This window comes from Arachis duranensis, chromosome 10 (genome assembly GCF_000817695.3).
Source record: "Arachis duranensis cultivar V14167 chromosome 10, aradu.V14167.gnm2.J7QH, whole genome shotgun sequence".
Classification (NCBI taxonomy): domain Eukaryota; kingdom Viridiplantae; phylum Streptophyta; class Magnoliopsida; order Fabales; family Fabaceae; genus Arachis; species Arachis duranensis.
In genome coordinates this window covers 83387418-83397394 of record NC_029781.3, presented here as the reverse complement: position 1 = coordinate 83397394, position 9977 = coordinate 83387418, and the positions used below count along the sequence as shown (strand labels likewise).

General features: G+C 33.6%; 1 long non-coding RNA gene across 3 annotated transcripts; it reads right to left on the bottom strand.

The window, feature by feature from the left end:
• Positions 1–4756: 4756 nt before the first annotated feature.
• LOC107470489 (uncharacterized) lies at positions 4757–9138 on the bottom strand. 3 transcript variants are annotated; one of them, XR_002368881.2, is made up of 7 exons: positions 8616–9138; positions 8309–8438; positions 7590–7683; positions 7299–7392; positions 6260–6395; positions 5486–5675; positions 4757–5319 (listed from the first exon to the last, which is right to left on the bottom strand). It is a non-coding gene; the product is annotated as an uncharacterized LOC107470489 (long non-coding RNA). The 3 variants fall into 3 exon arrangements; XR_008004154.1 differs by having other exon boundaries at positions 8650–9138; XR_008004155.1 differs by lacking the exon at positions 7299–7392.
• Between the last annotated feature and the right edge of the window lie 839 nt (positions 9139–9977).

Here is a 9977-nt window from a genome sequence, read left to right as displayed (position 1 = left end):
TTGTCGCTATTTTTGTACCACTGTTTTTGAGACGGACTCTTGGTCTTCTTGATGTCCAAGACCGGCATTATACAATTTTTCTAGTATTCAAATTTTTTAACATGACGAGATTATCATTCTGCCCCTTAACTGCCTTCCTGACCACATATCAAATTATCTTATTAAGCATTTATTAGATTTTTTGGTAAATAAGAAAAATTTTGATTGGTTTTGGCTAAAATTTTTTTTGTTGTCAGACAGTTTTGTTTGGTAACAAAAAAATTTTAAATTTCAGATAGCAAATTATTCAGCACTTGCATAAGGTAAAATTTGTAGAATAATGGAAGTAAAGTAACAAATTAGTGTGTGATTAGAATTAAGTGAAATAGCAAATGGTAGTTTTGCATTAAATTAATTTTTTAAATTTGATTTTGATAAAAAGTAAATTAGTGTTAATGTTTTATAAGAAAATAGATTATAATAAAATGAATGTTGTTTGGATTAGATTGTTTAAAATTATTTTAAGATAAAAATTAGTAAAAGGGACATAGATTTATATTATTCAAAATTATTTTAGGATAAAAATTATTAAAGGGGACATAGATTTATATTATTGAAAATGATATTTTTTTCAACATTCTTTTAGTTATATTTTTTGTCTTATTTTTTCGGATATTTTCTCTATATCTTTTTAAATTTAATTTAATTTTTTTAAAAGAATAATTAATTTAAATGATAAAATAATTAACAATAATGAATATAATACATCCTAATTAAGAATCCATAATAAAAATGACATAAAATCAAATAAAAAAATAAAGAAAAGTTCTATAAAAAAGAAATTTGTATTAATAAAAATAATAAAAAATTTATATGAATAATGAGTACTAAAAATTAAAAAAAATAAACAACATTAAAGTAAAAATAAAAAAAAATAACATCCATAATATGAGCAAAAAAAATATAAAAAGTTTATAAAAAGCAAAACCTAGTAGAGAATACTAAAAATGATATTATAAAAAAATTAAAATACTTACTTGTAAAGCATGACTATAAAAAAGATTAAATATGAGAATGTTGATGATTATTCTTCGTGTCTCTTCTTATAGATAAGAACAAAGAATAACGTTGGCAAAAAAATAATTTTTTTCAATTACTTCTCCAATCATAATTATTGTTCTTTAAAGATACATTTTTTTTTCTTCAGATAAACAGGAGTTGAAAGATAGAATAACATTTGTGTTTAGGAAAAAAAATAGCCAAACAAAAAGTTGAGGCATTCAAGAAAATTAAAACGTGTGTTCTATAACTGAAAAAGCTAAACCAAACACACCCTTAATTGCCATGCTACGCGATAAATAGTATTGTTGGATACGAACATAATAAGTATATAGCTATCTATTTATAATTATAAAAAAGCCTAACCAAACAATGTTCATCTGCCATAATCTTTGGCGCTAACATCTTTTTCACTACTGGTGCTTCTACGAGCACTTCCCATGTTGACGCGTGGCATAGGGTGCAAGAGTCCCCATTCAATTTTCATGAGTTAAGGTTAAATGCTGAAAGTTCTTTTTTTTTACCCACTATAATAAAGGTAGTGATGATTTTGGTAATCCCAAAATATCCTTCTTTTATTCAATGGGTTAAAAGAGTAAAATTGTAGCAATTCCAAAATAGGATTGAGCATTTGAACGCAACTTGAATGTTCAAAATAAAACTGAAGCAATTTAAGCGCGATCTTATGTTTTGAAATCAAGATTTGGTCGATAAAATTTTTCATTTGAAGTTAGAGCTTAGTCCATAAATTTAAACTCTGGTTTAGGAATTACTGAATAAATATAAATTCCTCTCTCTCTCTCTCTCGTTATCAGAATTGAATCGGACTAAATTGGCCAACTCAACTAAAAAATTGGTAAACTAATAGCTTGGCCAATTTGATACACGACAAAGACTATTTTTGCTTTTAACCCGTTGAAAACCGGTTAACAGTGGTTAAACCCATGCAACAACCGACGGATTTGCAGTTCGCGAGAAAAACTGCACAGGTCCACAATGCGCGCTACTTCACATGAAGCATCTAAGAAAGGCCTTCACTCCAGTCACGAGAACGCATTTTCCATCATTCTTCTCATAAGGCTTATAAAGCCTCATTTTCTCTGAAAGTTGGCCGATGTAGTGTAACACCCTAACTAATGAACTCATTACATCTAGATCATATTCGATTATTAGTTAGAATATTATGGTGACCTTTAATCTATAACTCTTAATTTGGCAGATCAATAATATCAAACGATATACAAGTAAGAGTCTGTGAATTAATTTTTTATACATATACAAATACATTATACCAGAGTAAAATAGATGGAAAAGTGTTTGGTGAAAAAAAGTATAATCTGGTCCTTTAAAGTCCATATGAAAATATTCCATTTGTGTGGTGCAAATTGCTTCCGTACATAGGATGTCTATTATCAACATGTGACTTGTGATTTAATGTAATTACAAACTGGTACAAGGCGGTCCAGTTGAACTAGTAATTTTTTTTGGTTTTTCATAATATCCCCCAACCCAATAAGTCAAGGACTAATCCGTCACGGTACTGAGCTCCGTTTAATGGTTTGCCGCAGGTTAATGGGTTGCTGCATGCACAAGACGGGATTCGAACCCTTGACACTTGTTTAAGCGGACTAGTAAGCTAACCACTAGACCAACCCAACTTGGTTTGAACTAGTAAGTAAAAACTACCAAAAATACCCATGAAATTTACGAATGCTGACAAAAGTACTCATAAACTAAGAAAATTAATACTGTACCCATGGAAGATGTATTTCGTATGACAAAAATATTCAAACTCTAATTTTTTGTTGATTTTTTAATAAAATTCCCAAACTACTCTCACTCTCAACATCAATTCACTTTTCTAACCTTCTATAACCCAACCTAAACCTTTAAAACTCTTGCCATGGAGTCCGAAACTACTCCTACAACAAACCGGGTTGAAATCAATGGTGGTCATGGTGGTAAAACACCTCAATCAATTCCTAACAGAAAAATCTGGTATAGTGAGCTCTTTTTTATTTTTTCACTACATCCTTTCACACAAACAAAGCTCCCAGATTAAGAAAAGAAAAAAGAAAAAAAATAACTGAAACGATTAAACTGTTCCTTTATGGTTCTTTCTCTGATTCTTCATCATTATTGGTTGATTCTATTGTTAATCTTGGTGATGCAATCCTCTGTTGCATTACTGTCCAAAGCTCCTACCATAAAGGTTCATTTCGTCTGTCCCGAAAAGCGTAGCCGCAAGCTTCGTCGCCTGCCGCATGCCTTCAGCCGCGTCTTGGAGCTCATGTTCGGTCCGATGCTGATGCTGCCATCGAGGAGACCTCCGATTGCTTTCGCTTTGTCACCGAGACAAAAGAGGAGGTTGAAGAGGTTGGAGTCGGCGGAGGTAGCGGCAACACCGGCAATGCCGATGCAGAAGAGGGTGCCAGCGAGGGAGGCTTGCGTGAGAGGGTGGGAGATACTCTACGATGAGCTAGAGGTCTCCGAGGTAGCCTAAGAAGAGTAGGGGAACGATGGACCGGGAGTAGAAAATGAAGGCTGTGAGTGCGATGGGGAAGGCTATGAGAAGGAGGGATTTGAGTGCGATGGGGAAGGCCAGAGAAAGACCGATGGAGCTGAGTAGAAAATGAGGGATTTGTGGCGGTGGAGTTGAGGTTGAAGGTGGGGATAGTTTGAAAATTTTATTAAAAATCAACAAAAAATTAGGGTTTGGATATATACTTTTGTCATACAAAACCCATTTTTTATGAGTACATCGTTAATTTTCTTAATTTATACATATTTTTGTCATCATTCATAAACTTCATGAGTACTTTTAGTAATTTTTCCAACTAGAAAATTTATTATTGGTTTAGAGTGCTAAATGAATGTGGTTAATAAATTATCGAGTCTTAGTGGGTTTTTATTTTATAAAAAGGCCGAAAAGGCCGTTTTAGACTAACATAAATTATATTCCATAGGCTTTGAATTTAATGAAGAGATTGATTGCATGAACCAGAAAAAAAATAGATTGGTTTGGTCCTTTTTATTTGTATATATTGGTTTGGTTAATAGATTATTTTCACTCACTCATTACACAATTATATTGTCATGTAAATATTTAATAACGAAACCCAATTGTGTTGTTTAAACACATTTAAAATAAGAATGGTAAATGTCATTTTTTTTACAAGTGTATTTTTTTATACTTATAATTGAAGTTTTTATGTGAATATTTATCCATTATTATTTGAAGAAGTTAGTTATTGTCATTCATCAATTAAAATTGTCATGTATTATCAGTTTATTTTTATTTTAGAATAAATTACTATTTGTACCCATAAAAGATACAGATATTGACAAATGTATCTATATAAAAATAGAACGATAATTGTAACTACGGAAGATGGCCTCCGTATGCCAAGAATACCCAGACGTTGATTACGTAATTGGTCCGTTAGGGTACTCTTAGCACACGGAAGCCATCTTCCGTGGTTACTATTGTCGTTTTATTCTTATATAGGTACATTTGTTAGCGTCTGTATCTTTGATGGGTACAGATGGTAATTTATTCTTTATTTTAATTTTACACATAAATTATAATTTATTAAGTGAAGATTTAATCACTACAAGAAAACAGCTTTATTGCCACGCTTTAAAAGCTGAAAAAAGGATAACAATAACTTTTCGCCACGCTTTTTGAGCTACTGCCACGCTTTTGAAAGGATGGCGTCTACAAGCGTGGCGGTTGCTCTACGCCATGCTTTTGGTGACCTATCGCCACGCTTTTTCTTTTGCCACGCTTTTTACAAATAGCCACCCTTTAAAGCGTGGCCGTATGTGGGAGATATAAGCGTCACCGTATGTGGGAGATATGACCACGCCGTAAAGGCGTGACCATATGGGAAATATGACCACGCTTTAAAGGCGTGGCAATAGCCTTGTAAAATTTAAAAAAAAAATTCTAATTTTTACCTTCAATACAAAATATAAATTTCTCAATTCTTTTTTATTACTAAACTTATAAATATATTATGTAATTTTTATTACAAGATAAATCAAATAATAATTAGTGACATAATTTTTGCTATAATTATTTTATACATTAAAAAACTAATACTCAAATACAAAATAAATCTCGAGTTCAAATTTCAAAAGTAAAAACTGAAGAAAAATACAGAAACAATACAACTTAAATCCTAAGCCCTTTGATGTTCCTCTTTCCTCTAGCCCTCTTAAACTTCCTTCCCTTAGATCATACATAATTGTTTCGGAAACATTTATGAACTTTTTTACCTGCAAAAGATGGCAAAAACAGATACAAAATTGATAAATTATTTTGAAGCTTCACTTTCCATTCTAGGCAACACTAGCTTTATTTTCTTTTAGCCTATTACTCAGTCGCAAACCAAAACATGTGTGAAGATTAAAGAATAAAAGAAAAGGAAACAAGCATTATTACCAGAAGTCCTCTTCCAACAAGGAAAGCCAATCTGATTTCCTTTGATCGAAAAACATGCCAGAATTTGACATTATTCCTTTTCTGTTGGTCTTGCTCTGATTGAGCTGTGAGGAAATCAACTTCATCCTCTAAGCAAGCAAGAAAGATCATATATAGATCTTAAGCACATCAACTGCTTCATTTTCCTATTCTGTAAACATAGCATTTGTAAAATAGCATCACTGATTGGTTCTCATTGATTAAAAGATAACGGCAAAATCACACTAATTACATGTTAGACTTTACACTGATGATCAGCAGGTTAGTTAAATAACTAACTAACAGCTCTAACAACTCAGCTGCCAACTTCAGCAAAAACTGAACAAGGTGGTTAAAATCACAAATTTCACTTCTTCTTTTAGCCTATCACTCAGTCTCAAACCAACGCGTGTTATCTTGTAAAAAAACTTCAAAAGAAGATTAAATAATAAAAGAAAAGGAAACAAGCAAAACCGTATTAAATGTCCTCAGTATTTGACGAAAGTTTTAATTTTACCTCAAATATTTTTAAAGGATTTCAATTTATCTCTCTTCTAAAGTTATGAATGATTGACTGTAAATAGAATTGTAACAAAAATTACAATTTATAAAATCGAAAAACAAATAGTGGCAAAGGCAGAAACACAATTTTACCATTAAGTGTATGTAACTAATAAATAATTTCTTCTAAAATCAAGCTTAGCCAATAGATGAACAAAATGCAACAAGCAAGCAAGCATGATAAGTAATACTCACATCACCAGGTGCAGTTGATAATAGTGCTAAGAGAGTCACTGCAGCAGCTTGATAATCAGTTAATACCTTGTGTGCTAACTCATCCAGCTTATCCTGAAAAGTTTTAAAGCCTGAAAAAATAAATCTCCGAGGACTTCTGAAAGAGAAGGAAAAGAACTTATTAGAATTTTGCCTCCCAGCTGAAAAGAACTTATTCATTTTGGGTCATTTAACACCAGAAGAAAGAAACTTTCATTTCAGTAATAAACAAAGAAAAAGCATGGAACAAAATCTTCATTTTTAATAACCTCGAGTCCTAATCAAACCAAAAAAATAAAGAAATTAAATAATTTTACAGAACTCCATTTTAATAAGCATATAAAGCATATAACAAAGCAAGCTTAAGGATGTTGACCCATTTAATAATTAATCATGAGTTGATAAAAATGAAACGTTTTTCTGTGATGTGATATATGAATTGTCATCTCAAACCTCTCTTTAATACACATTCAAGCACAAAATTTACCAGATCAAGCAAATTTAAAATGACAGTATCTATAGCTGATTCGAACTTAACCATCACTTAAGATATTCAAAACCATTTGAAAAGTATTCATATCTGCTAAATAAAAAAACTACATCAATCTATCTCCTCTTATTCAACAAGAAAGGAAGGAAGGTTGACGAAAAGATAAAAAGAAAGGAGGAGATGGAAGAATCAAAAGGAAAAAAAAGTTCAGTTTGACAAAATTCCTTAAAGACAGCATAAAACAATAACCAGGCCCAAAAAGCATTAAAGTATTAATCATAGTAGTAGCAATCAGGGGACATATCTCGCAATTCAAAAAACACCGAAAATTTAATAAAATTAATTGCAAATTTTGCCAACACGTCAGAACACGGCCCTAAATCTCTACCCTTTCTACAAATTTGCATGTACAGATTAGTGTTTCCGAAATTCACCCAGCACAAACTTAGATTCCTTAAAAAAGGTGATATAATATAAAACAAAAACGAAAAGAAAAAAAAGAAGAAACATCCAGAAGGTGAAAAATCTAACCTGATTGCCAGGAAAAACAAAATTTTTTAAAAAATTCCGGAAACAAAAGCTTCAGGCCGATCTATAAGCCTCAGGATTGCAACGAATAAATATCCTGGGTAAATGAAATAGAAGCAAATTAAAAGAATAACCAAAAAAAAAAAAACAGAAAAATATCTTAAAGAAAAATATCTTTAAACCTACTTATCAATTGAATTTTAAGGAAGAGTGGTTTTCTAGTGATGGAATTGTGAAAAGACTAATTGATCACACACTATAAAAGCTTGTAAGAAGAGATCTCATAAGACTAACCATATGGTGTATTGGAACAGCCGTAAGGGTTCCAAATCTTCCATTGATGCGGCAAACTGCTGGAACAAGAAAAGTGCTGCTCCAACACTGACAACTGCAACACCAATTCACAAAGCATCAATTAATTTCAGAGTAAACTAAATATTGAAAGCAATCTTATATTTTGAAAAGGGAGCACCAAACTTGTGCTTAGTTACACTAGATTAAATGAGAAACGCTTGTGTACATTCATTAAGACAGGGTAGTTATGGAAAGTAACGACACCATCTTTGAGGATAAAACTCTAAGCTGTTCAATGATAACTACAGGATATTAAACAAGAACCCGAATCAACCAATTTGGATAAAATTCTGTCGTTTACTTGTAGCCATTACCCATTAAGAGTTATTATAACTAACTAGCAGTCATTTTTGCGAAAACATGGTCATCAATGATTCTACTACTAGTAATCTAACTACCAGCCGTGAAAATGATGATGTATAAACCAATTGGATCTTTCATCTTTAGTTACACATCCAGTAAGAAAAGTTGATCTGTGAATGGCTTCAACAAGTGAAAAATTCAAAGCATCAAGTCCAGAACACATTAAGCAAGATCTAATCGACAAGCAAATCTTAGCTGAATCTCAAACCCGAAACATACACACCCACACCAAACAACAAACAATAAAGGGGATTCATGTAAATTCACAGATGAAAATAAAACTATCATTCACTCACGTTTTCATGATCCATGTGACGAAGCAGCTTGATTTCACCGAGGGTCCTCTTGGCGTCAATCTTGTTGTCAAATGCATTGGCAATCTTCTTAATGGCAACATGCTCATTCGTCTCCGAATTTAGAGCGGAACTACATACATATTCCATTCACATTAACAAAACCCCGTGACACAGGAATGGAAAGAAAAGATCAGATTTTTAATTTTTCCGATTTCCATCCGAACCCAATAAGAAAGACCAATTTTTTATGGAAGGAAAGGAACAAATCAACACAAAAACGCAAACTTTAAGGGTTGGATTTGCTTACCAAACGATGCCATAAGCGCCGTAAGGGCATATACCTTGTGTTCGCGACGAGCATTGAGCATGTTCGGCGGAAGGTACCTCTCCAGCGCGGTGAAAACCGCTGGGCAGTACATCAATTGCAAGTCTTCGTACTCCTCCGCTTTGTGCTCCTTGTTCAGATTCAGCCTCAGCCTTGCTCTAAGAAACCAACGCCCTCGCAGCTGGATTCTCCTCCTTCGCCGCCGCGGAGCCGTTTGCGGCTGTCGCCGGGGACGGCGCCTCCGGGCGGTCGTTTTGTGACATTCTTCAAATCGTTGATTGAGGGAGCAATTGAATACGCCACGGTTCGCACTTCACACCATGGAGATGCGAGAATCGGAGGGGTAAATTAGGGTTTTGTTGAATTGGATTCGGGGATTTAGGGTTTTATTATTAGTAGTATCTTGTTTTTCTTTCTGGGTGAAGTACTGAAGAAATGGCATAGACGAGAATGACGGTAAGAGTGGAGAGTGAGAGAGCCTCGCGAAGCTTTTGGCCAAGTTTTAGGGTTGGTTAATTGGATGCAGGGGTCATTGGGATTGGGGTTATTATTTTTTTTTTTAAACCTTTTGGCCACGCTTTTAAAGCGTGCCAAAAGAGTACCAGGATATGGCCACGTTTTATAAACGCTACTGTAATGAAACTCTGTTGCCACGCTTTTAAAACGTCCACGTTTCTCTCTATGGCCACGCTTTTGAAGCGTGGCAAAAAAACGTGGCCGTATCTCTAATCAGTTGCCACCTTTTCAAAAGCGTGGCCATTGACCCTTTTTGCCACGCTTTTGAAGCGTAGTGAGAAAAATCGTGGCTGAATCTCTATTCAATCGCCACCCTCATAAAAACGTGGTCGTTGACCACTTTTGGCCACGCTTTTAAAGCATGACAAAAAAAGCGTGGCAATAGACCTTTTTTCTTGTAGTGATTCTTGTATAAAGATATTTTCAGGTGATTAACGCTAACTTTCACTATCTTCTACTCGTTTGATGTTGACCATCGCCACCTTTAAACCTCGCTTCCATCTAATGCCGCCTTCCACCATATGTTGTCACTGGCCACCACCTCCATAACCATCATCATTCACCATTAGTTATTGCCATTGTTGTCTTTCATCCACATTATACAAGTGCACATACATTACTTTTGGCTTTATCCCTGTCTATGGCCATTATGACTAATTCTATGTTGTTATCGTGTTAATTTGATTTTTTTAAATCAGTTTGTCATCCTTATAAACATTTGCTTTCCATTAATCGTATACGTACATGAGGGGAGAAAATGTTAAAATTATACTCTTTTTTACTCTCTTATTAGTAGGCTGTCACTACCAAAAACATACCTATTCAGCT